A 26,335-nucleotide genomic window follows, 5' to 3' on the forward strand; every position below is an offset into this window, starting at 1 on the left:
GTTGAGAAGATAAAAGAGAAGATAAAAATTGATATAGTGTACGTTTTTCTCCTTTTTTTCTCTTTTTTTCCCCTCTCTTTCCTCTCTCTTTTCTTCTCTTCCCCCCACAAGCAGTCCATTTTGCCCCTTTTTTGGCCGAGTGGTTAAGGCGATGGACTGCTAATCCATTGTGCTCTGCACGCGTGGGTTCGAATCCCATCCTCGTCGTCCGTCTGTCGTTGTGAAGCTGAACTGTCTTTAACATGCCACATTGCCGATGGTTACGTTGTTTCCCACACCTCTAGGAGTAGAGAAATCAGTGTGTTTTCTTTTCACCAGTTTTGAAGTGCTTACTCGCCAGAGTCTCTGGCGGACACTTGAGTGTTTTCAGACTCTAAAGTCCATGCTTTGTGCCAACTGTCTAGAAAGTGGTAAAGACAGGGTTGAGTGGTTCCTTTGTTGATGTTTGATGAAAGAGGAACAAAACAGTAATCATAACAACTGAATAACATTAGCGGAATGGTTAAAAACATGCGTTTTCTCTAGCACAATTTCTATAGGTCAGTGCTAAAGCGTTTAAACGCAAATAGGGCAGTCTAACGGTTCACTTGGACATTATCACGACAGCTTTAACTGTGGTGAAGTATAACACATGATGCTTTTTCAATTCTTCAGCCACTTTTCTTCTGTGAGGGGGTATAGCTCAGTGGTAGAGCATTTGACTGCAGATCAAGAGGTCCCCGGTTCAAATCCGGGTGCCCCCTTGGCTATACGCCTGTATGTCCGTCTTTTGGCGCGCTAATATTTCTGACTCAAAGTTCATCCTGGATCCTTTTAACATAGGGGTAGGCAAACGTCGGTCCTGGAGTGCAGCAGTCCTGCAGAGTTTAGCTCCAGCTCAAATCAAGCACACATGAACAGGCTAACCAAGGTCTAAAGGGTCACCTGAGAACTACAGGTGGATGAGGTTTAATCAGGGTTGGAAGTAAAATCTCCAGGACTGCAGCACTTCTGGACCGGCGTTGCCGACCCCTGTACTACGCTAAAGACGAGCATACACTGTGCCATTTCAGCACAGTCGTGGCTAAATGCCAACCTACACTTAACGAGTAAATCCCATGCGACGTGAAGCCAAAGCTCACGAATTGCATGCTCACACTCTACCAGGGGTCTCCGACCCTGCTCCTGGTGAGCTTCCGCCCTGCAGATTTTAGCTCCAACCCCAATGAAACATAGTTGAAGCAGCTTATCAAGGTTTTCAGGATTGCTTGATAATTACAGAGAGGTGTGTTGGAGGTGTGTTGAAACTGAAGTCTGCAGGAAGGTAGCCGACCAGAAGCAGGTTTGGAGATACCTGCACAATTCGGTCAGATCGCAGAGCTGCGACTTGACTGCTCACACTTCACGTCTGAAACAAATCGGTGAGATACCCGAACTAAGAAGTGTGTGGCTGTTTGCCAGTTTCAGAATCAGCATCCATGCATTCCTGGGAAATGCGCCGCCTTTCTCATACAGTTTGTGCGGTTCCTTCAAGCGATCGCAAAATATGTGGCAAAATCCGTTTATACAACCAAGTACCACAGCGTGTAGGTTTCTGTAGTGTAGTGGTTATCACGTTCGCCTCACACGCGAAAGGTCCTCGGTTCGAAACCGGGCAGAAACAGCGCGTTCCTTTTGATACGCTGCGAGTTAAAAGCCTCTCTTGAGACACGTTACTCCTTGTGTCATGAAGCACTTTTAAGGTTACACACAGTTCCGCCCGTCACATTCGCTTCACGCTTGAAAGGTGGCCAGTTCGCAAGTGGGCGAAAAGCATTGCCCCTTTGGGGAGTGTTGCACAGAGAGAAAATGTGTGGCTAAATCTATCAAAATAACCAAAGAATCCACACGAACAGGTTTCTGTGGTGATGTGGTTATCACAAAAAGTCCTCGGTTCGACTGAAATAAACACTTTGTTAGAGATATGACAGGGTTTTGGTCATGTTGATTTAAGTACCTCAACAGTTACATCAGTTTTATGCACGTTATTTTAAACCTGATCGTCTGTTAGTGTTAGTTGAACGTAAGACAGGAAAGTGTACTGAGGTTTAGTCAACATTACCCAGCCAGTTGGCTGTGTAGAGAAGCCAATGAAAACCTCTTGTTCCCTTTACATAAAGTCTTGAATGTCTCGTTTGTTTTTTGTCTGTTTCATGTTGAAATCCGTTGAAAACAATTTTGAAAAAGAATAAAGGTCAATCCTTGATAATATCTCTAAACATGTCTAAGGCGATGGATTGCTCATGCACAGTTCTCTTCAGGCGTTTACCTTCCGTTAGGCCAAAATGAACACTTTCAAAAAGGTAACGTTTAATTAAATCAACAACGGAAACTATTTGATTCACACTACTACGTACTTGCTGGTAATTTAGGAATCGCACAATGCCCAACCGCAGGGGTTCCGACAAAGTTTCACGTGACGAGGTGGCCGAGTGGTTAAGGCGATGGACTGCTAATCCATTGTGCTCTGCACGCGTGGGTTCGAATCCCATCCTCGTCGTCCGTCTGTCGTTGTGAAGCTGAACTGTCTTTAACATGCCACATTGCCGATGGTTACGTTGTTTCCCACACCTCTAGGAGTAGAGAAATCAGTGTGTTTTCTTTTCACCAGTTTTGAAGTGCTTACTCGCCAGAGTCTCTGGCGGACACTTGAGTGTTTTCAGACTCTAAAGTCCATGCTTTGTGCCAACTGTCTAGAAAGTGGTAAAGACAGGGTTGAGTGGTTCCTTTGTTGATGTTTGATGAAAGAGGAACAAAACAGTAATCATAACAACTGAATAACATTAGCGGAATGGTTAAAAACATGCGTTTTCTCTAGCACAATTTCTATAGGTCAGTGCTAAAGCGTTTAAACGCAAATAGGGCAGTCTAACGGTTCACTTGGACATTATCACGACAGCTTTAACTGTGGTGAAGTATAACACATGATGCTTTTTCAATTCTTCAGCCACTTTTCTTCTGTGAGGGGGTATAGCTCAGTGGTAGAGCATTTGACTGCAGATCAAGAGGTCCCCGGTTCAAATCCGGGTGCCCCCTTGGCTATACGCCTGTATGTCCGTCTTTTGGCGCGCTAATATTTCTGACTCAAAGTTCATCCTGGATCCTTTTAACATAGGGGTAGGCAAACGTCGGTCCTGGAGTGCAGCAGTCCTGCAGAGTTTAGCTCCAGCTCAAATCAAGCACACATGAACAGGCTAACCAAGGTCTAAAGGGTCACCTGAGAACTACAGGTGGATGAGGTTTAATCAGGGTTGGAAGTAAAATCTCCAGGACTGCAGCACTTCTGGACCGGCGTTGCCGACCCCTGTACTACGCTAAAGACGAGCATACACTGTGCCATTTCAGCACAGTCGTGGCTAAATGCCAACCTACACTTAACGAGTAAATCCCATGCGACGTGAAGCCAAAGCTCACGAATTGCATGCTTACACTCTACCAGGGGTCTCCGACCCTGCTCCTGGTGAGCTTCCGCCCTGCAGATTTTAGCTCCAACCCCAATGAAACATAGTTGAAGCAGCTTATCAAGGTTTTCAGGATTGCTTGATAATTACAGAGAGGTGTGTTGGAGGTGTGTTGAAACTGAAGTCTGCAGGAAGGTAGCCGACCAGAAGCAGGTTTGGAGATACCTGCACAATTCGGTCAGATCGCAGAGCTGCGACTTGACTGCTCACACTTCACGTCTGAAACAAATCGGTGAGATACCCGAACTAAGAAGTGTGTGGCTGTTTGCCAGTTTCAGAATCAGCATCCATGCATTCCTGGGAAATGCGCCGCCTTTCTCATACAGTTTGTGCGGTTCCTTCAAGCGATCGCAAAATATGTGGCAAAATCCGTTTATACAACCAAGTACCACAGCGTGTAGGTTTCTGTAGTGTAGTGGTTATCACGTTCGCCTCACACGCGAAAGGTCCTCGGTTCGAAACCGGGCAGAAACAGCGCGTTCCTTTTGATACGCTGCGAGTTAAAAGCCTCTCTTGAGACACGTTACTCCTTGTGTCATGAAGCACTTTTAAGGTTACACACAGTTCCGCCCGTCACATTCGCTTCACGCTTGAAAGGTGGCCAGTTCGCAAGTGGGCGAAAAGCATTGCCCCTTTGGGGAGTGTTGCACAGAGAGAAAATGTGTGGCTAAATCTATCAAAATAACCAAAGAATCCACACGAACAGGTTTCTGTGGTGATGTGGTTATCACAAAAAGTCCTCGGTTCGACTGAAATAAACACTTTGTTAGAGATATGACAGGGTTTTGGTCATGTTGATTTAAGTACCTCAACAGTTACATCAGTTTTATGCACGTTATTTTAAACCTGATCGTCTGTTAGTGTTAGTTGAACGTAAGACAGGAAAGTGTACTGAGGTTTAGTCAACATTACCCAGCCAGTTGGCTGTGTAGAGAAGCCAATGAAAACCTCTTGTTCCCTTTACATAAAGTCTTGAATGTCTCGTTTGTTTTTTGTCTGTTTCATGTTGAAATCCGTTGAAAACAATTTTGAAAAAGAATAAAGGTCAATCCTTGATAATATCTCTAAACATGTCTAAGGCGATGGATTGCTCATGCACAGTTCTCTTCAGGCGTTTACCTTCCGTTAGGCCAAAATGAACACTTTCAAAAAGGTAACGTTTAATTAAATCAACAACGGAAACTATTTGATTCACACTACTACGTACTTGCTGGTAATTTAGGAATCGCACAATGCCCAACTGCAGGGGTTCCGACAAAGTTTCACGTGACGAGGTGGCCGAGTGGTTAAGGCGATGGACTGCTAATCCATTGTGCTCTGCACGCGTGGGTTCGAATCCCATCCTCGTCGTCTGTCTGTCGTTGTGAAGCTGAACTGTCTTTAACATGCCACATTGCCGATGGTTACGTTGTTTCCCACACCTCTAGGAGTAGAGAAATCAGTGTGTTTTCTTTTCACCAGTTTTGAAGTGCTTACTCGCCAGAGTCTCTGGCGGACACTTGAGTGTTTTCAGACTCTAAAGTCCATGCTTTGTGCCAACTGTCTAGAAAGTGGTAAAGACAGGGTTGAGTGGTTCCTTTGTTGATGTTTGATGAAAGAGGAACAAAACAGTAATCATAACAACTGAATAACATTAGCGGAATGGTTAAAAACATGCGTTTTCTCTAGCACAATTTCTATAGGTCAGTGCTAAAGCGTTTAAACGCAAATAGGGCAGTCTAACGGTTCACTTGGACATTATCACGACAGCTTTAACTGTGGTGAAGTATAACACATGATGCTTTTTCAATTCTTCAGCCACTTTTCTTCTGTGAGGGGGTATAGCTCAGTGGTAGAGCATTTGACTGCAGATCAAGAGGTCCCCGGTTCAAATCCGGGTGCCCCCTTGGCTATACGCCTGTATGTCCGTCTTTTGGCGCGCTAATATTTCTGACTCAAAGTTCATCCTGGATCCTTTTAACATAGGGGTAGGCAAACGTCGGTCCTGGAGTGCAGCAGTCCTGCAGAGTTTAGCTCCAGCTCAAATCAAGCACACATGAACAGGCTAACCAAGGTCTAAAGGGTCACCTGAGAACTACAGGTGGATGAGGTTTAATCAGGGTTGGAAGTAAAATCTCCAGGACTGCAGCACTTCTGGACCGGCGTTGCCGACCCCTGTACTACGCTAAAGACGAGCATACACTGTGCCATTTCAGCACAGTCGTGGCTAAATGCCAACCTACACTTAACGAGTAAATCCCATGCGACGTGAAGCCAAAGCTCACGAATTGCATGCTCACACTCTACCAGGGGTCTCCGACCCTGCTCCTGGTGAGCTTCCGCCCTGCAGATTTTAGCTCCAACCCCAATGAAACATAGTTGAAGCAGCTTATCAAGGTTTTCAGGATTGCTTGATAATTACAGAGAGGTGTGTTGGAGGTGTGTTGAAACTGAAGTCTGCAGGAAGGTAGCCGACCAGAAGCAGGTTTGGAGATACCTGCACAATTCGGTCAGATCGCAGAGCTGCGACTTGACTGCTCACACTTCACGTCTGAAACAAATCGGTGAGATACCCGAACTAAGAAGTGTGTGGCTGTTTGCCAGTTTCAGAATCAGCATCCATGCATTCCTGGGAAATGCGCCGCCTTTCTCATACAGTTTGTGCGGTTCCTTCAAGCGATCGCAAAATATGTGGCAAAATCCGTTTATACAACCAAGTACCACAGCGTGTAGGTTTCTGTAGTGTAGTGGTTATCACGTTCGCCTCACACGCGAAAGGTCCTCGGTTCGAAACCGGGCAGAAACAGCGCGTTCCTTTTGATACGCTGCGAGTTAAAAGCCTCTCTTGAGACACGTTACTCCTTGTGTCATGAAGCACTTTTAAGGTTACACACAGTTCCGCCCGTCACATTCGCTTCACGCTTGAAAGGTGGACAGTTCGCAAGTGGGCGAAAAGCATTGCCCCTTTGGGGAGTGTTGCACAGAGAGAAAATGTGTGGCTAAATCTATCAAAATAACCAAAGAATCCACACGAACAGGTTTCTGTGGTGATGTGGTTATCACAAAAAGTCCTCGGTTCGACTGAAATAAACACTTTGTTAGAGATATGACAGGGTTTTGGTCATGTTGATTTAAGTACCTCAACAGTTACATCAGTTTTATGCACGTTATTTTAAACCTGATCGTCTGTTAGTGTTAGTTGAACGTAAGACAGGAAAGTGTACTGAGGTTTAGTCAACATTACCCAGCCAGTTGGCTGTGTAGAGAAGCCAATGAAAACCTCTTGTTCCCTTTACATAAAGTCTTGAATGTCTCGTTTGTTTTTTGTCTGTTTCATGTTGAAATCCGTTGAAAACAATTTTGAAAAAGAATAAAGGTCAATCCTTGATAATATCTCTAAACATGTCTAAGGCGATGGATTGCTCATGCACAGTTCTCTTCAGGCGTTTACCTTCCGTTAGGCCAAAATTAACACTTTCAAAAAGGTAACGTTTAATTAAATCAACAACGGAAACTATTTGATTCACACTACTACGTACTTGCTGGTAATTTAGGAATCGCACAATGCCCAACCGCAGGGGTTCCGACAAAGTTTCACGTGACGAGGTGGCCGAGTGGTTAAGGCGATGGACTGCTAATCCATTGTGCTCTGCACGCGTGGGTTCGAATCCCATCCTCGTCGTCTGTCTGTCGTTGTGAAGCTGAACTGTCTTTAACATGCCACATTGCCGATGGTTACGTTGTTTCCCACACCTCTAGGAGTAGAGAAATCAGTGTGTTTTCTTTTCACCAGTTTTGAAGTGCTTACTCGCCAGAGTCTCTGGCGGACACTTGAGTGTTTTCAGACTCTAAAGTCCATGCTTTGTGCCAACTGTCTAGAAAGTGGTAAAGACAGGGTTGAGTGGTTCCTTTGTTGATGTTTGATGAAAGAGGAACAAAACAGTAATCATAACAACTGAATAACATTAGCGGAATGGTTAAAAACATGCGTTTTCTCTAGCACAATTTCTATAGGTCAGTGCTAAAGCGTTTAAACGCAAATAGGGCAGTCTAACGGTTCACTTGGACATTATCACGACAGCTTTAACTGTGGTGAAGTATAACACATGATGCTTTTTCAATTCTTCAGCCACTTTTCTTCTGTGAGGGGGTATAGCTCAGTGGTAGAGCATTTGACTGCAGATCAAGAGGTCCCCGGTTCAAATCCGGGTGCCCCCTTGGCTATACGCCTGTATGTCCGTCTTTTGGCGCGCTAATATTTCTGACTCAAAGTTCATCCTGGATCCTTTTAACATAGGGGTAGGCAAACGTCGGTCCTGGAGTGCAGCAGTCCTGCAGAGTTTAGCTCCAGCTCAAATCAAGCACACATGAACAGGCTAACCAAGGTCTAAAGGGTCACCTGAGAACTACAGGTGGATGAGGTTTAATCAGGGTTGGAAGTAAAATCTCCAGGACTGCAGCACTTCTGGACCGGCGTTGCCGACCCCTGTACTACGCTAAAGACGAGCATACACTGTGCCATTTCAGCACAGTCGTGGCTAAATGCCAACCTACACTTAACGAGTAAATCCCATGCGACGTGAAGCCAAAGCTCACGAATTGCATGCTCACACTCTACCAGGGGTCTCCGACCCTGCTCCTGGTGAGCTTCCGCCCTGCAGATTTTAGCTCCAACCCCAATGAAACATAGTTGAAGCAGCTTATCAAGGTTTTCAGGATTGCTTGATAATTACAGAGAGGTGTGTTGAAACTGAAGTCTGCAGGAAGGTAGCCGACCAGAAGCAGGTTTGGAGATACCTGCACAATTCGGTCAGATCGCAGAGCTGCGACTTGACTGCTCACACTTCACGTCTGAAACAAATCGGTGAGATACCCAAACTAAGAAGTGTGTGGCTGTTTGCCAGTTTCAGAATCAGCATCCATGCATTTCTGGGAAATGCGCCGCCTTTCTCATACAGTTTGTGCGGTTCCTTCAAGCGATCGCAAAATATGTGGCAAAATCCGTTTATACAAGCAAGTACCACAGCGTGTAGGTTTCTGTAGTGTAGTGGTTATCACGTTCGCCTCACACGCGAAAGGTCCTCGGTTCGAAACCGGGCAGAAACAGCGCGTTCCTTTTGATACGCTGCGAGTTAAAAGCCTCTCTTGAGACACGTTACTCCTTGTGTCATGAAGCACTTTTAAGGTTACACACAGTTCCGCCCGTCACATTCGCTTCACGCTTGAAAGGTGGCCAGTTCGCAAGTGGGCGAAAAGCATTGCCCCTTTGGGGAGTGTTGCACAGAGAGAAAATGTGTGGCTAAATCTATCAAAATAACCAAAGAATCCACACGAACAGGTTTCTGTGGTGATGTGGTTATCACAAAAAGTCCTCGGTTCGACTGAAATAAACACTTTGTTAGAGATATGACAGGGTTTTGGTCATGTTGATTTAAGTACCTCAACAGTTACATCAGTTTTATGCACGTTATTTTAAACCTGATCGTCTGTTAGTGTTAGTTGAACGTAAGACAGGAAAGTGTTTCATGTTGAAATCCGTTGAAAACAATTTTGAAAAAGAATAAAGGTCAATCCTTGATAATATCTCTAAACATGTCTAAGGCGATGGATTGCTCATGCACAGTTCTCTTCAGGCGTTTACCTTCCGTTAGGCCAAAATGAACACTTTCAAAAAGGTAACGTTTAATTAAATCAACAACGGAAACTATTTGATTCACACTACTACGTACTTGCTGGTAATTTAGGAATCGCACAATGGCCAACCGCAGGGGTTCCGACAAAGTTTGTACCCTCCACTAATTGGACTGCTTTAAGAAGTCCTAACAAGTCCTAACCAAGTCCTAACAATTCCTAACAATTCCTAACAAAGTCCTAACAGTTCCTAACAAGTCCTAACAAGTCCTAACAAGGTCCTAACAGTTCCTAACAAATCCGAACAGAGTCCTAACAACAGCGTGGCAAAAGAGCCAATCATATGCTTCAAAAAAATTGCCGCTCCAAGGGGGGCAAAAGAGCCAATTATATGCGTCGAAACAGGTGCCCCGTGCAAGCAGTGTTCTGATAGGTTACTGACGGAGACGATGTTACAGTTCATCCTCAGGTAACTGTATTTACCGTCGGCGAATATCTCTAGACACTAAAAGTAAGTAGAACTTACTAAATTATCTGAATATAATTATAAATCACTAAAGTGAAATCGTAAAAGTATTTGTTGTTTTTGTAAATAATTCTGCTCTGATAAACGTTGGATGTTTTTCGTGAAGTTTGATAAGACGGTCACAAAACCTTTAGGGATAATGCTAATCGCTATATTAATTATTTTCTTTACTTGACGTTTTTAAGTGTCTTTTGTGTGTCTGTCTTTGGTTCATCAAATTAAACTAGAACAGAGATGCTCAAATTTGTGTCTGTGTCGAGTGTTTATGTCGCTGTTAAGTTTGATAAGACGGTCACAAAACCTTAAGGGATAATGCTAATCGCTATATTAATTATTTTCTTTACTTGACGTTTTTAAGTGTCTTTTGTGTGTCTGTCTTTGGTTCATCAAATTAAACTAGAACAGAGATGCTCAAATTTGTGTCTGTGTCGAGTGTTTATGTCGCTGTTAAGTTTGATAAGACGGTCACAAAACCTTAAGGGATAATGCTAATCGCTATATTAATTATTTTTTTTACTGGACGTTTTTAAGTGTCTTTTGTGTGTCTGTCTTTTGTTCATCAAATTAAACTAGAACAGAGATGCTCAATTTTGTGTCTGTGTCGAGTGTTTATGTCGCTGTTAAGTTTGATAAGACGGTCACAAAACCTTAAGGATAACGCGGTTAATTATTATTTAATATGACATGTATACTATTTTTAACAAAATATGTTGTCAATAGATAGATAGTCACAAAAAATGACTAATATCTAATCTTTTACACCTCATGAGTTCTCATGAAATTAGTACTTTAATTAGTAATATTCTATGAGAATATGTTTTTTGTTATATTTATTTCTAAATTTAAATTGTATGCGTTTTTCATTGTACTGAGTAAGACCATATGCTGTAAACATCTTGTTCTATTCTTTGACCATTTAAGTACAAATCGTTGAAATACCCATTATTACAGTGTAGTAGAGTATTACATTATTATTCATATGATCTTTTTTGTATAATATTAGTCTTTCAGACAAAACACTGGTTACACCACTTGACCATAACGTCTGCAGCAATAGGACAAGAGATCGAAACAGAAAATAGCCATCAAGGTAAACTGAAATGGATATTTTAATATATATTCATGTCATTCATCATATTCTGTATCAAAAAAAACATTTCATAACATCAATGAAGAAACAGGATTGACTTGTGTTGTGATTTTAGTTCAGTTATCATACAATAGAGAGATTGTGAGTAAGAGAGTATCATTTTCCCCATTTCTTTCATCACTAAACTGTTTTGATTACATTTTTTAATAACCGACAACCATCAGGGTGAGTTCATGCCATCTAATGTGATCTTAACAATGTAAATGAAACAGTGTTTCAGAAACTGAAGACTTAAAAAATTCCTGGGCCCGTATGTATAAAACTTCTCAGAAATGCTCTTAAGAATAGTCTTAAGCTATGGCTTAAGTGTCAGAAAATTCTTAGTAAGGAGTAGGAGCAGTCTGAGAATAGGAGACATTTATTAAGAGGCTGAAAGCAACTTTCAGTAAAGTGTAAGACTCATTCTTAAGTGCTGACTTAAGTGCTGCAAACTGAGGACTACAATGATTTCAACCTAAAATGGCCGCCCTTAACCTCTGAATCAGCCAATAGAAAGCCGGCAACGGTACATTCACAGCAGCATGTGACACCATACATTCATGAATCATGAAGACATTACAATTATATTAGTATTTAAATATATTAATTTAAATTTGCTTCAAGAAAAGTTTAACAATATTACAAATAAGTACATACATTTATTTTACAAGATTTTGCACCATTTTGATTAAGATTATAACATGTTAATGAAATAGACAAACGTAGTGCTATTTAAAAAATTAAGATGATGAATCATATCATTTTCATTTCACTGACAAGGTGTATATAAGAAAATACAAAAGTTTGCAAACACTTAGATAAAAAATACTTTGATGATCAAGCCTGAACAAGATGATCAAGTTAAGCTGAATTTCTCCACTTAAACACAATTGTAATTTTTGCCATCTTGTCACTTTCACATTTGGCTTGCTCATTGCTAATATTGTAACATTATGTTTGGGGTCAGGGTTTTATACTCCATTTGTCATGATTAGAATGAGAACGAACCCAAGCGCAGACAGATGGAAAACAAAGATGACTTTATTAATAAGTAAACAGAGCCCACGTGGGAGCAAAACATTAAACAAGCAACAATAACTAGTACTGACTAACACTAAACTTGACTAGACTTTGACATTAACTAGACTGAACTTGACTAGACAACACAATAACAACATTCAAAGAACTTGGCTTACTAGACTTGGCTTACTTCACTTCACTTCACTTCACTTCACTTCACTTCACTTCACTTCACTTCACTTCACTTCACTTCACTTCACTTCACTTCACTTCACTTCACTTCACTTCACTTCACTTCACTTCACTTCACTTCACTTCACTTCACTTCACTTCACTTCACTTCACTTCACTTCACACAGGAACGGATCAGGAACAGAGCTAACGATACCAGACAGAACACAGAGCACAAGGAGCTTAAATAGGGGTAAAATAATGAGGGGAACAGGTGACAAGGATTAGTCAATGAAGACAAGAGGATGACAAGGGAGCGGGGATAAAGTGACGAGACAAAAAGGCCACGTACAGGCACACAAAACATGAGTCTATCATGATTCTGCCTCAAGACTAGAATAAAGCAATGACAAGAGGGCAGAATCATGACACTATTAATATCACTTTACATGTAATGATGTCACTGCAATCTTGTAGATACTTCACAATTTTTTAGGTTGATAATGCTATTGTAGTTGTTATTTACATTTTATGGTATTTTATTTACCTGTCATAAACTGTAAAACCAAAAGCGTCTCTACTTAAAAAAAACTTACTTCAATTAGTAACACCTAATAATTAAACATTTTAACTTTATTTATTTCACTTAAACTCAGAAAATGTAAGTTGAAAAAACATTACATTTTTAGGCAATATCAATTATTTGATCCAACTTTAACTTTTTACAGTATATATTATGCAAATTTATATACCTTTAAGTATGCTGTCTTGATAATCTCATAAAAAATCTCGGTACTGTGCAAGCACTTGAATAAGTTTCACTAATATACATCTTATACTGTATATTATATAGTGTAATATAATATACATTGTATAAAAAACCCTATACTCTTTATATTTCATAATGTTATATTAATTCCTATCTACTGTCTATTTTCTGCTCATTGTACATATATAAACTACTTTTAAAGGACTTTGTTTTTAATTATTCTACGCAGAGTTTACCAGAAGTTATGTGATGACCACGAAAGCTGCGTGTTTATGTTGTTACTGCTAAAACCATCCATAGAAATACATTTGAATTAAAGTAATTCTAACACATTCTTTGTTGCTAAGTGCATAAGACCTCTCCAGCTTTCTTAAATAATTTAGGATCTGAGACCTAGTCTTAACACTTAGGAGGCTTTATAAATCAAACTTATGCTTAAGTCTAGGAATAAGATTAAAATGACATTATTCTTAGAATTTTGACACACTTAAGACTAAAATATTAAGTTAAGACTGTAAAAAACATACAACCTTATATTGTAGCTGCTTAATTTCCTATCTATCTACCTGTCTGTCTGTTTATCTGTCTGTGCATGTAGGCCTACATGTTGCATACTCAGCCTAAATGACTGCCTCTCGCCCTATAGATGCCAAAGCAAGGAAAGCCAGATTCATTCTGGACCGGCGTCATGATGCTGTTTGCCCAGGGGAAATATAAATTTTCCACTGGCCAGAGACCCGGGAGCAGACGTTGGAAGGCAGTGTTAGAGAGGATAAAGAATTGTCCGCTGACCCCTGCATATGGCCTAACGGTCAGAAAAAAAGATATTTTTGGGAAAAATATTCCCTGCAAATGTGGCTTCCATGATGTAAGTAATGTCATTGAATCCTTAAACATATGATGTGAGACAACGATGCTGACAAATGCTTCCTTTACAGCTGTTCCCCATGGCTGGTTCTTCGCTGTATGTGCTTGATTCTCCAAATGACTTGTTTTGATGCAGAGTTTTGTGTGATTTAGAGAATAAGAGGATATAGAGAGTAAATACAAAATGTTGTTTCCCCCAGTCAGGACAGCACACAGGGACCGCAGCAGGTCCGCAGCAGACAGGGACCGCAGCAGGTCCGCAGCAGACAGGGAGCGCAGCAGGTCCACAGCAGACAGGGAGCGCAGCAGGTCCACAGCAGACAGGGACCGCAGCAGGTCCACAGCAGACAGGGACCGCAGCAGGTCCACAGCAGACAGGGACCAGTGGTAATACAATGACATGCTCCCTTTGTGCTCAGGAAGTGCTCTCTGACCAGTTTACACAGCATCTGTCAGACTTCCATGTCCAGGAGGAGTGTGAGCACTGTGGCACAAAGGCCATGGGTTCTGTCAGGTTATCAGAGCACCTTGAGAAGTGTCATGTCTTAACCTCACCTTCAGCCCGTCCCTCCACTACCCCAGCCCAAGAGATGACACCGACACCAATCGTCTCTCCCCGAGATGCTCCAGCTACAGTCTGCCTCACAGCCCAGGAGACGACACCAACCATCTGTCTCCAAGTTCCTCCTGCTCCTACCCCTCCAACCCTATCTGAGATGGCACCAGCGACTCAGAGTGGCACACCACTTCCATCTTCTCCTGCTTCTGCTCCTCCTCCAGCAGCACCAGGACTACCAGTCCCTCTGCGCTTTCCAGAGGTAAGCCGGGCCAGGTTTTTACCAAAGCCATTCCTCCGGGTCATCAAGCCAGGTGATTTGGAGTGGATTGCCCACATTCTCTATGACGCAAGAGGGCAGCTGAAACAAAATGTCAGGGAAAATTGGCACCACCCCCCAAGCCCAATCAGATCTGTGGCACCTCCAAACCCACATGATTACTTTCGTCAGAGGATGTTCCTGTGGGCACCAATGCGCATGTGGGGCATACCTTTGAAATGTAATCAGTGCAACCGAAAGATGCACCACTCTGGCATTTACACCAAGGTCAGAGAGGTCATTGATGTGGACAGCAAGTACTATTTAATAGGGGGAGATTACCCAAGGTGCAGCCAGTGCAAACTACCTGTCTGTCCTTGGAGTAGTGATATTTTAAAGCAACTGGACCCCTCTAACCGCAACAAATTCCCTGCTGTGTTGACTACACATTTGGCACTGGACAGAAAATGTGTGACACTTTTGCGTCCTAGAACAGCAGGGAATAGCTCCAGTTACCTGCAGCAGGCCTTTCAAGAGGCACACAGTGAGGAGTGGGCCAGGAGATCCTGTGACTATTTCACAGATTGTGAAATTCACAAAAGATCCTGCCTGAAGCAGTCCCAGGCTGTTTATTCCCCGCCACCACCCTTCATTCCCTTGCCCCTGGCCCAGTGGTTTGAGACAGTGCATGCCAACGATGTTGTCGGCCACCTTGATGAACTCAAAGGTGTCATCACTTCAACGTTTGGCAGAATTCTGAAGCTCGATTCCACTAAGAAGGTAAAAGTAAACCTGTATAAGCTTGAGCTCATTTGTTCTTTTAGGGTTTAGGGAATACATGTGCTAATGATGTATATTCTTTTGTTATAACAGGTGACCAAAAAACTGGCTGGTGGTATTGAGAACACGGCAACATGGATGACCAATGTTGGGAACGAGTATGGTCAGGTCCTCAACTCTGTCCTCACAACTGGCGAGGGGGCTGGACTGGATGACCTGTGCCAAGGGATCGTCCAACGGTACAGGGATGCTGGTGAGCCACAGCCAGCCGCCATCTATGTGGATAGAGACTGTTGCAGTGACAGAGGTGGGTTACCTGTAATTTGGGTTGATGTTTTTTTGCCAAATAATGCAGTTGATGACACTAGAAACCAGTGGCTGCTGGTGACTGCTCTTCTGAGGGGCACAAATTCAAAATATGGGTTTGGAGTGTCATGTGTGTCGCTTGTGGTTTCAAAAAATGTGAACCATGTGCTAGGGCTGCACGATTAATCGTTTTAAAACCGAAATCGCGATGTGAATGGATGCGATTTTCGAATCGCAAGAAATGCGATTATTTCGATTCAAAACTATTAAATATAACAATCATCTAGTACGCAGTTTTTGACAGTTCGCTTCATGCGCATTTTACGTTTGATGCAGTTTAGACCAATAGAGGGCATGAACACTGAGGTGCCGACTACACGTCAGATAACACCATTTGGAAAACATGAGCGCGAGCAGCAGTTCAACTCCTCAACAAAGTGTACGGCCATATGATTTCCGCGATGCGGAAAACACGGACAGAATCGCGAAATGCATACAAATGGAATTAACTGCACAACGCGGAATGTCATGAAGTTGGCAGATTTTGGATTCAGTCATTTTAAAAACGCATTATAACTCATTAACCGGCAAATGAAAGGACAGAAATGCGCGAAAACATTTCCCTTTTGTGTAATGTTGGACTTAAAGAAAGGTGTATATACGTCCGTTTCTCGTCATGCATCGCAAACAATGACAAGCGCCTCATCAGACTATAAGCAGGTTTCATTAAAGCCCGGAACACAGCAGACGAAAGAGGTACATTATACTTTCTTGCACGCGCACATCTGCGCCGCTTTGAATATTTACAGGCATGAGGGTTCATGAAGCGCGCACACACAGAGCAGTCAGCACACGCGTGATCACTAAACTTAAGTTTTCTTTCTTGTCTAAGTGAACATAAACAGCTGGATGTTTATCAGTAGGCTATATTGAAGCAGAGCAGTTTTAAAGCTGTCTTGTGTTTTAAAGTGACAGTAACCTGGTGCTTTCTGTTTCAGAAATGTTTATTACACACCAAAAATTAAAATCACTCCTTACTCTTAACTGAACAAGCTTCTTCAGCTCCACATTTAAAATCCTACAGTGAGGACTGTGCAGTCTTTTATTTGTATTTTTTGCTTATGTTAAATCATAGATTCTAATAACTAATATATTTACATTTATTACAGATGCCTGAAAAGTAAAACAAGATGAGTATAGTCTTATGATTAAAAGAAAAACTAAACATTTGCTTATCAGATGCATTGTTGTAGTGACAGCCAAAATACATTGGCCTATATGTTATTTTAAATAAAACTTTCAAAAAAAAAAATTTAAATTGTATTTTTTTTAATGTTCTTAGATTAAAAAAAAAGTTTGTCTGCAGAATATCAAAGTCCTGCAGACAACTTGGTACAATGTTTAAGGGGTTTTAAATAAACAGTAGCACAGCATCTTTCTTTGTTGCTATTAAAGAGTAACTAAACCCTAAACCAACTTTTTTTAGTTAATGATCTGTAAGAATGATGCTTTATTAGTGCTGTTCATTGATTTTAGTAAGTTTTTTGACATTAGGATATAAAGTGTTTCAACACTATAAAATATGGTGTAAAAACGTCTGAGTGCTGACCTCTTCAGGTTGAACGATAGCTACTGCAGTTGAATTTTCCTATTGGATGTTGGGTCCAAAAAGTAACTCGTGACGTAAGCAGATTCAAGCTCACCACGCCCTTGTTACGATCTCATTACACACTTAAGTTCGTCCCCTCTATCTCCGTTGGGATCTGCCCACTTTTCTTGCATTTTTCAAATATTGCCAGTGGGTGGAGTCAGGCTCTGACTAGGGGTTTAGTTACGCTTTAAAATCACCACAACAAACCTGGATGTACCTCTTTTATTATATACTAATGAATCGCACTTTAAATCGCGAATCGCAATTTTGATCAGAAAAATCGCAATTAGATTTTTTCTCAGAATCGTGCAGCCCTACCATGTGCATCACGTGTTTTGTCAAAATAAGTGCCTGCTCCACACGTGTCAAAACCGTTTATGATAAAAGAGACGCTCACATTCACAAAATACACACAAGACACTCCCTTACAGTGAACTTGAGATTATATGAGTATCTGGCAAACACAAGTGTCTTTTTTATAAACCCATAAACCCTGCAGCAGGCACTTATTTTGACAAAACACGTGATGCACATAGATTCACATTCACTCGACCCACCGAACACATATTTTGAAATGACAAGCCACACACATGACGAATGCATACATGTTGTGAGGAATTTTTTTTTATTCATGATCTTGTGAATTTACACAGGGGTGAGCCCAGTTCTCCATTGGTTTCGGCCATGGACGTCCACTGTGCGGTTGGATGTGTTCCACTTTATGAGGCGATTCACCAAAGGTCTCATCACGGAACACCATCCACTCTATGGTACGTTCTGCTCCAAATTGTCGAGCTGCATTTTTGAGTGGGATTACCAGGACATCAGTAATCTGAAGGAGGCGAAGCGGTCAGAGCTGAGGCAAAAGCATCAGGGCTATGAGCCAACAGATGCCCAGGTGTTGGCGAGCATCAGCCCTAAAGAACTAGCCAAGCACTGCCGCAGGAAAACCCGGGGAGTGGAGGAGACCCGTGCCCTCATCAAAAGTCTCCTTGACTCCATGTGGAACCTTGTGGACGGCACTGGGCTACACCTTATTAACCACGAGCGCATGTCTGAAGTGTGGAAGGTACAGCAAAAACACCTTGCCTGCATCCAGGATCCACCAGGAGTGCAGCTTTATACTAACATTGGGTCAGGGCTGGAGAAAGGAGACAAGACACTGGATGTTCTAAGATGCGCCAGAGGGTCCTCCTCTTTGGAAAGCTTTCATAAGCACCAGTGTGCTTTCATTCCAGGCATGTTAAAACCTCACACACACACATGGTATATTTTGCTATTGAATGTTGACATAATATTGTTGTAATTTGTTGTAATCAGTGATCCTGTTTTTTGTCTGAGTAGGGTGGAGATGCAATGCATTGCACACTCAGATGTACATGCTTGAGGGTGTGTCAAGGTGGAATTTAAACCGGTCAGCACAAGCACTTTCAATGACTGAGACATCCAGGACAAAGCTGTATGACATTCGTTTGATGTCCAATGTAAATGCCCTCAGCAACAAAGTCTTGGGAAAACCTCTTCTTCCAGAGTTTATCCCCCCTGGGAAACCTACAGGTAAGAAAAGTCTGCTGTTGATGATCAGACCTATACTGTGACATGGTACGCAAGTAAACAATTTTTCCCTTGATGAATATCTATTGCAGGAGAGCGAATTGCTGTTGAATATCTTCTGGCACAATCCAACAGAGGAGATCTTCTGAGCCAGCAGACTGGTAATGCTGACATCCTGCCTGAGATCTTGGATGAAGACCTTGAGGATGAATGTCCTGATGTGACCGTACCACAGGCTCATGACCTCACATTGCAGGTAATATTATGTCAACAGTATATCTGGGGTCTGTTCTTCATACGTGGATTAATCAGTCAGCTGGATTTGATTGTTGTCGATTTGTCTTGATCTTGAATTATTTAGTTCTTCGAAACTCATCCTAGAGTTGCTGTCATAGCAACCGGTCCGTAAGATTAAACCAGCTCGGGAGCAGGCTTATTTCATGTAAACAACATTAGATTGCACCTTTTTAAGCGGATGTGATACGTAAAATCTGTCAGAGTTATGTATTCTCATTATACGAGGGCAATCTGCGTAAGATGTACGATAAATATGAAAAGCATTTCAAATTCAACACATAAAAAAGGATAGATTGAATCTTTTAGCAATGTTATTTAAAAAATATATATAAAAGAAAAATGTTTATGTACTTGTGCATCTTTTTTTGTGGAGCAGCTGTTTTACTTATTCTTAAACGAATGACAAGACAAACATGCTTATTGTAGGAGCCTAAATGCAGTTATTTGATAAATAATTTTAATTTATGTGTTAAATAGTAATTTTCATCATTCTTTTATGTGGAGGAAATAGAAGGGCATATTTACAGTATTTACAGTTTAATGTAGTTAATATTTACAGTTATGCAATAAGTTAATTGTGTAATTATCTAAAATGTATGTGGATAATTTATAGTGCATTTATATTATTTGGGGATATTTTGAGAATAATAACTGTTAATGCATGTTTACCTTTGAAATGCACAGATCTTTGATTACTTATACTCTCGCGAGAGTGGTAAACGGAAGTTGTGACGTTTTTTACTAAAAATAAGTCAGGCAAGCGGATGGAGCCGCATAGTTTTTTGACCTTTCTCTCTCTCTCTTTGATCGTTAAATAATCACTTTTATTTACTGTAATATTCCTGTGCTGAAGTTTTTTGTTGCAAGTAAAGGATACAGTTTTTTATACGAGTGGTATTGTGGATTATTGGATGTGGATTGTGGACGAAGGGAGTGGATAAAGCGTCAAGCTAGGGCTTCATTTATTGGAAATCTACATTTTAGTCAAAAAACTCGCTCTTCACGGATTATTGGACTTTGGGAAAAGGCTTGACTTGAGACAAAGGACGGAAGGAGGATACTTTCACAGTGAATCTGTAAGTTGTTTCTTTGATTGCTGTGGCGGATCGTAACTTTAATGCACGAGGAGTGCGGTTGCTCTGCGCGCCGCCGTAGATAAATAAATAAATAAAAAGACGCCGTTCGGCTGAACGACGAAGCGAAACGCATTGTTTGCGCGTTAATCTCAATATATGGTTTTGACATTTGCACTATTTAAGTGTGGAAACATTCACTCGTTATGGATGAACAAGACAGTGAAAAACGGACAGTAAAAATGACTGAGAAGGCTGTAGAAGAACACAAGTCTAGACAACTTCATGCACGCAGGTATAAGCTATCCCAGCTAACAAGCATGGTAAAGCATATTGAGCAATTAATGGAAGATGATGCAAATGCTGACATCGTTAAAAACAAATTGCGTGTGGATTTCAGTGGTTTGCAGCAAGAATTTTCCGACTTAAATTCTAGTTTGAGAAAATTTATGTCTGAAGAAGAATTCCTGGATGATCAAAAGAATTGGTTTGATCTTAAAAATAAGTCAATAAATGATTTCTTCTGGAAATGTGAGGAATGGATGAAAGAGGTCATGAAACGCTCTGAGCAGGCTGCAGAGACTGATAAACACGTAATGCCCACAGACAGTAGGTCTACATCATCAAAAACCACCACAAAACGCTCAAGCAGACCTGGATCACGATGTGGAAGTGTGTCATCATCATCTTCAGTCAGAATAAAGGCAGAAAAAAGACGCCGGGAAGCTGAGCTGCAAGCAGAAGAAAAGCGGCGAGAGGCGGAGTTTGAGGCTGAGCAAAAAAGAATAGAGGTTGCGATAAAGGCTAGAAAGGAGATGCATGCAATGCAGACTGCTCTTGCTGAGTCAGATGCAAAAATGGAAGTTTTGCAAAAATATGAATGCACACAAGCATCCGAGAGCAGTATAGAAGCTAAAGAACGGATCGCTGAAACAGAGGTGAACAGCACCTACCAACCACCAGTACAGCACACACGGCCTACGTCCAACTTCGAAACCAATGTTCAGTTAGCAAAGCCGGAAATAGCCCTGCCTGCATCAAAAATGGACCTCAATGATGGACCTGTGCTTGATAGTTTATGTAAGGCTCTCTCACAGCAAGTTGACGTCACTGAGTACCTTGTGAAGAATCACAAGGCCACATTACTCCCTGAACTCACCATTCCAACATTCAAGGGTGATCCACTTGAGTATAAATCCTTTATCAGATCTATTGAACATGGAGTTGAAGGTCGCACTGGTGACAGTCGTGATCGCCTACAGTTTTTGTTGCAGTACACAAGTGGACAACCACATGACTTGGTAAAAAGCTGCATTCACATGGAACCCTCAGCAGGTTATGCTAAAGCGAAAGAATTGCTGAAGGAGTTTTTTGGTGATGACTACAAGATAGCAGAAGCCTACATAAAGGAGGCTTTGAATTGGCAGACAATCAAATCAGAAGATGGCGCTGCACTTCAGTCTTTTGCATTGTTCCTCACAGGCTGCTGCAACACAATGACTGATATAAGCTACATGGAAGACTTGGACAATACCGCTAACATAAAGGCACTGGCTAACAAGTTGCCATATAAACTAAAAGAAGCATGGAGAAAGTCTGCATGTGACCTACAAGAAAAAACAAGAAATAGAGTGAAGTTCAAGGATTTTGTCGGATTTGTCAACAAGCAAGTTAGATATATCTTACACCCACTCTATGGGAACATACAAGAAACCACCACCAGGCCAAAACACACAGTACAGCAGAGAGCAAACCTACAATATGCAGAGCCACTCAAACCAAAGAAAGTATTTACAGCAGCTATTGTCTCATCCCAGACTGAAAACAAATTCAAAATTGAAAATGACAAACAACTAACACCAAAAACACAAAATGTCTCAGTGGACGCAAACAGCAAGCCTTGTGTTTATTGCAAGGGAGAGCAACACAGTCTCACAGTCTGCAGAAAACTCAAGAACAAGCCGCATAAAGAAAAGATTGATTTCCTGCGAAGCAAGGGTCTGTGTTTTGCATGTTTGAAACATGGTCATATGAGTAACAGCTGTAAAGAGAAAACTCAATGCCAAGAATGCTCTCGACTTCATCCCACACTGCTGCACATGAACACTAAAGGCTTGCGAGAAGAAACAGCAAGCGAGCGTTGTGAACAGCAATCTGTTTCAAGTGCCCTTGTACACATGAAAGAAACTTTTACTGTCATCGGGGCCGGTAAGGAAAACTGTGCTCTTGCTATCATTCCAGTGTGTGTCAAAGCACAAAAGGGAACCAAAACGGTGACAACGTATGCATTTTTGGATCCAGGTAGCTCTGCTACTTTCGCTACGGAGTCATTAATAAACCAACTGAGTATGAACGGACGCAATACAAGCATCTTGTTGCAAACAATGGGGAATGAATCTATTGTTAACACTTGCATTGTGAATGGAATGGAAATCAGTAGCTTGGATGGTAACCACTTTATTGAGCTCTCAGAGGTATTTTCACAGAAAAACATCCCTGTAACCAAAGACAATATTCCCCGTCAAGAGGATGTTGACAGTTGGCCTCATCTAAAGCAGGTAAAACTTCCCACAATCCAAGCAGAGGTTGGATTACTCATAGGAGCAAATGTTCCCAAGGCGATGGAGCCACTGCAGGTGATAAGCAGCGTGGATGACGGCCCATATGCCGTAAGAACAATTTTAGGCTGGACAGTAAATGGGCCACTCAGAGGTGGAAACGAGATGAGGGAGACAAACACATTGACAGGAGTCACCACCAATCGCATCTCAGTAGCCAAGCTAGAAGAGCTCTGGCAACTGCAGTTCAAGCAGGACTTTCCTGACGCTGGACAAAGCGAAGACCTTGAAATGTCCAAAGATGATTACCAGTTTATGGACATGGTGTCTCAGTCCTCAAAACTTGTGGATGGTCATTACAGTGTTTGCCTGCCGGTAAAGAACAAGTCATTCTGCATGCCAAACAACAGATCAGTCGCAGAGCAACGTGCGCTGAATCTACGGAAAAGATTCTCCAGAGATGTCAATTTTCATGCAGAATACGTTGCATTTATGGACGACATCCTCAAAAAGGGCTACGCAGTAAAGCTGGATAACATTGAACATCAACCGACTGAGGGACGAACATGGTATCTGCCTCATCACGGAGTTAGACATCCAGTTAAACAAAAGCTGCGTGTTGTTTTTGATTGTGGAGCCGGCTTTCAAGGAACATCGCTGAACCAGCAGCTCCTGCAGGGACCGGACCTAACAAGCTCCCTGGTGGGGGTCCTCTTAAGGTTCCGACAAGAGACAGTTGCAGTCATGGCTGATGTAGAGGCTATGTTCCACCAGGTCAGAGTCAGCAATGAAGACACTGATTTCCTCAGGTTTCTTTGGTGGCCCAATGGGAACTACGAGCAGGCGCTTGTCGAACACAAAATGTTGGTCCACATTTTCGGCGCGACGTCTTCCCCAAGTATTGCAACCTTTGCACTACAGAAATGTGCAATAGATTTTGAGGATGAATTTGGTCAAGAAGCTGCCAAAACAGTGAAGAAAAATTTTTATGTAGACGATTGTCTTAAGTCAGTTACAGATGAAGACACGGCAATAACACTTTGCACTGACTTGAGGAGCATGTTGTCAAAAGGTGGATTTCGACTAACAAAATGGTCAAGTAACAGTCGAAGGGTGCTCAGCTCCATTCCTGAAGAGGAAAAGGCCCAGGGTTTTCAGGATTTGGATTTGGATGCAGATAACTTGCCTATGGAGAGAGCACTGGGAATCCAGTGGTGTACAGAAACGGATCAGTTCAAGTTCAAAATCAACCTCAATGTACGACCACACACTAGGAGGGGCCTGCTTTCCCTTGTCTGTTCCATCTTTGATCCATTGGGTTTTCTTGCTCCAGTGGTATTGCCTGCCAAAAGAATCTTGCAAGACTTATGCCGGCAGAAGTATAGCTGGGATGAAGAACTGCCTGATAATGTCATCAAGAGTTGGAAAAAGTGGATGTTTGATTTGCAACAGCTTGAGACCTTTGGAGTTGACAGATGTGTTAAGCCAAAGCAGTTCGGTGCGCCAGTCTTTGCACAGTTACATCATTTCGCTGATGCTAGTGAAGACGCATACGGAACAACAAGCTACCTACTGCTACGCACTGCAAGTGGTGAAGCTCAATCCACCTTGATTATGGCAAAGGCAAGAGTTGCGCCTTTAAAGTCCCCAACCATACCAAGAATGGAATTAACTGCAGCCACAGTTGCCATCAAGATGGACAAGCTTCTGAAGAAAGAGTTGGAGCTGGAACTTAGTGAATCAATTTTTTGGACAGATAGCACGGCTGTGCTGAAGTATCTGAACAGCGAAGGTACAAGATTTAAGACTTTCGTTGCCAATAGGATCACAACAATCCTGGAGCACTCTCAGACTTCACAGTGGAGATATGTGAATACCAATCTGAATCCTGCTGATCACGTCTCGAGAGGACAGACTGTTGAAGCGTTCTTGAAAAGTGAAAGCTGGATTTCAGGACCAAGTTTCCTGCTTTGTGCACAAGACCAGTGGCCCAGAAATCCAGATCCTGGAATGCTAGACATTGATGACTCTGAGGTTAAAAGGGTAGTTCAAGCACATGTTATTCAGACGCAAGAGCTCAAAGATGCTACGGAACAGCTGATGACATACTACTCATCTTGGACAAAACTAAAACGCGCTGTGGCTTGGTTTCTGAAATTTAAAGATCTGCTTAAGGAACTGAAAGAAAAGAGAAAGGAACTAAACTCACACGGAGAAAGCAGAATTAATCAGTTCAAGAAAGCTTTCAAAGGAACACACCTAACCTGTGAAGATTTGATTGTAGCAGAAAGAGAAATTGTGAAATACTGTCAAAAACAAAGCTTCACAGAAGACTTGAGTATGCTAAAGGAACATCAAAGGGTAAAGAAAAGTAGTTCACTTTACAAGCTGAACCCTGTACTTCAAAACGGAGTCATCAGAGTTGGTGGAAGGATGAGCCGCGCAGCAATGCCAGAGGATTCCAAGCAGCAAGCCATCTTGCCGAAAGATTCACACATCACGATGCTTGTGCTGAGGCACATTCATGATGTTACAGCCCATGCCGGGAGAAATCATATGTTGGCACAGCTGCGTCAAAGATTCTGGGTCCCTGGAGCAAACGGCGCTATTAGAAAGTTTTTGTCCAGGTGCATCAGCTGTAAGAAGCTACACGGAACTGCCGGTAAGCAAATCATGGCTGATCTACCAAGATGCAGAGTCTTGCCCGACAGTCCTCCATTCACAAGAGTCGGTGTTGACTATTTTGGTCCATTTTTAGTGAAAAGAGGAAGAGGGCAAATAAAGAGATATGGTGTTATCTTTACATGTCTTGCCATACGAGCGGTACATCTAGAAGTCGCATCTTCACTTGACACTGATGCTTGCCTCAATGCAATTAGAAGATTTCTTGCAAGAAGAGGACAAGTCAAAGAGATGTACTCTGATAATGGAACCAATTTCAAGTCGGCTGACAGTGAGTTGAAAAAATCAATAAAAGAATGGAACACCAGCAAGATAGCAAAGAACTTGCAAGAGAAGGGAGTTCAGTGGCACTTTAATCCGCCAGCAGGTTCTCACCACGGAGGAAGCTGGGAGCGGCTGATCCGCTCAGTGAGAAAAATTCTGAATATCACAGTGAAGGAACAACTTTTGGATGAAGAAGGTCTCCATACCTTGCTGTGTGAAGCTGAGGCCATCATAAACAGCAGGCCAATCACCCAAGCATCTCCAGATCTCAATGATTTAGAGGCCTTAACGCCCAACCACCTGTTGTTACTCAAGGTCAAGCCCGAGTTACCCCCAGGAGTGTTCAGCAAGGATGATCAGTACGCTAACCGCAGATGGAGGCAAGTCCAGTACCTCGCGGATGTCTTCTGGAAACGCTGGTGCAAAGAATATCTGATGCAGCTCCAAGAACGGCAACGATGGTTCACTCCTGGAAGAAACTTCAGTGTTGGTGATGTAGTATTGATTGTGGATGATACATCACCCAGAAATTCATGGCTACTTGGAAGAATTGTGGAGATTTTTCCTGACAAGAAAGGCTTCGTTCGTCAAGTGAAAGTCAAGACTAAGAGCAATGAGCTTTGTCGCCCTATAACAAAGCTATGTCTTCTTCAAGAATCTGAGGACAATGTATAAGCTGTTCCAAAAAGAAGAAAACCCTTATTTTGGACAGGGCGAAGTCCAAGAAGATTTCTTTAGATAGTTTGTTAATTAGCATGTAGGCTCCTTTAATTTAAGTTTTGAG

At 42.2% G+C, this 26,335-nt stretch overlaps 11 non-coding genes across 11 annotated transcripts; all 11 read left to right on the forward strand.

Annotated features, from left to right (window-relative positions):
• The first annotated feature begins 671 nt into the window (after positions 1-671).
• trnac-gca (transfer RNA cysteine (anticodon GCA)) lies at positions 672-743 on the forward strand. Its single transcript has one exon. It is a non-coding gene; the product is annotated as a tRNA-Cys (tRNA).
• Positions 744-1,569: 826 nt separating this feature from the next.
• Positions 1,570-1,642, forward strand: trnav-cac (transfer RNA valine (anticodon CAC)). The gene has a single exon. It is a non-coding gene; the product is annotated as a tRNA-Val (tRNA).
• Positions 1,643-2,436: 794 nt separating this feature from the next.
• trnas-gcu (transfer RNA serine (anticodon GCU)) lies at positions 2,437-2,518 on the forward strand. The gene has a single exon. It is a non-coding gene; the product is annotated as a tRNA-Ser (tRNA).
• A 464-nt stretch (positions 2,519-2,982) lies between these two features.
• On the forward strand, positions 2,983-3,054 carry trnac-gca (transfer RNA cysteine (anticodon GCA)). The gene has a single exon. It is a non-coding gene; the product is annotated as a tRNA-Cys (tRNA).
• Positions 3,055-3,880: 826 nt separating this feature from the next.
• On the forward strand, positions 3,881-3,953 carry trnav-cac (transfer RNA valine (anticodon CAC)). Its single transcript has one exon. It is a non-coding gene; the product is annotated as a tRNA-Val (tRNA).
• Positions 3,954-4,747: 794 nt separating this feature from the next.
• Positions 4,748-4,829, forward strand: trnas-gcu (transfer RNA serine (anticodon GCU)). The gene has a single exon. It is a non-coding gene; the product is annotated as a tRNA-Ser (tRNA).
• A 464-nt stretch (positions 4,830-5,293) lies between these two features.
• trnac-gca (transfer RNA cysteine (anticodon GCA)) lies at positions 5,294-5,365 on the forward strand. Its single transcript has one exon. It is a non-coding gene; the product is annotated as a tRNA-Cys (tRNA).
• Positions 5,366-6,191: 826 nt separating this feature from the next.
• On the forward strand, positions 6,192-6,264 carry trnav-cac (transfer RNA valine (anticodon CAC)). The gene has a single exon. It is a non-coding gene; the product is annotated as a tRNA-Val (tRNA).
• A 794-nt stretch (positions 6,265-7,058) lies between these two features.
• Positions 7,059-7,140, forward strand: trnas-gcu (transfer RNA serine (anticodon GCU)). Its single transcript has one exon. It is a non-coding gene; the product is annotated as a tRNA-Ser (tRNA).
• Positions 7,141-7,604: 464 nt separating this feature from the next.
• On the forward strand, positions 7,605-7,676 carry trnac-gca (transfer RNA cysteine (anticodon GCA)). The gene has a single exon. It is a non-coding gene; the product is annotated as a tRNA-Cys (tRNA).
• An 815-nt stretch (positions 7,677-8,491) lies between these two features.
• Positions 8,492-8,564, forward strand: trnav-cac (transfer RNA valine (anticodon CAC)). Its single transcript has one exon. It is a non-coding gene; the product is annotated as a tRNA-Val (tRNA).
• Positions 8,565-26,335: the final 17,771 nt, after the last annotated feature.

Source organism: Paramisgurnus dabryanus, chromosome 14 (assembly GCF_030506205.2).
Source record: "Paramisgurnus dabryanus chromosome 14, PD_genome_1.1, whole genome shotgun sequence".
Taxonomy (NCBI): domain Eukaryota; kingdom Metazoa; phylum Chordata; class Actinopteri; order Cypriniformes; family Cobitidae; genus Paramisgurnus; species Paramisgurnus dabryanus.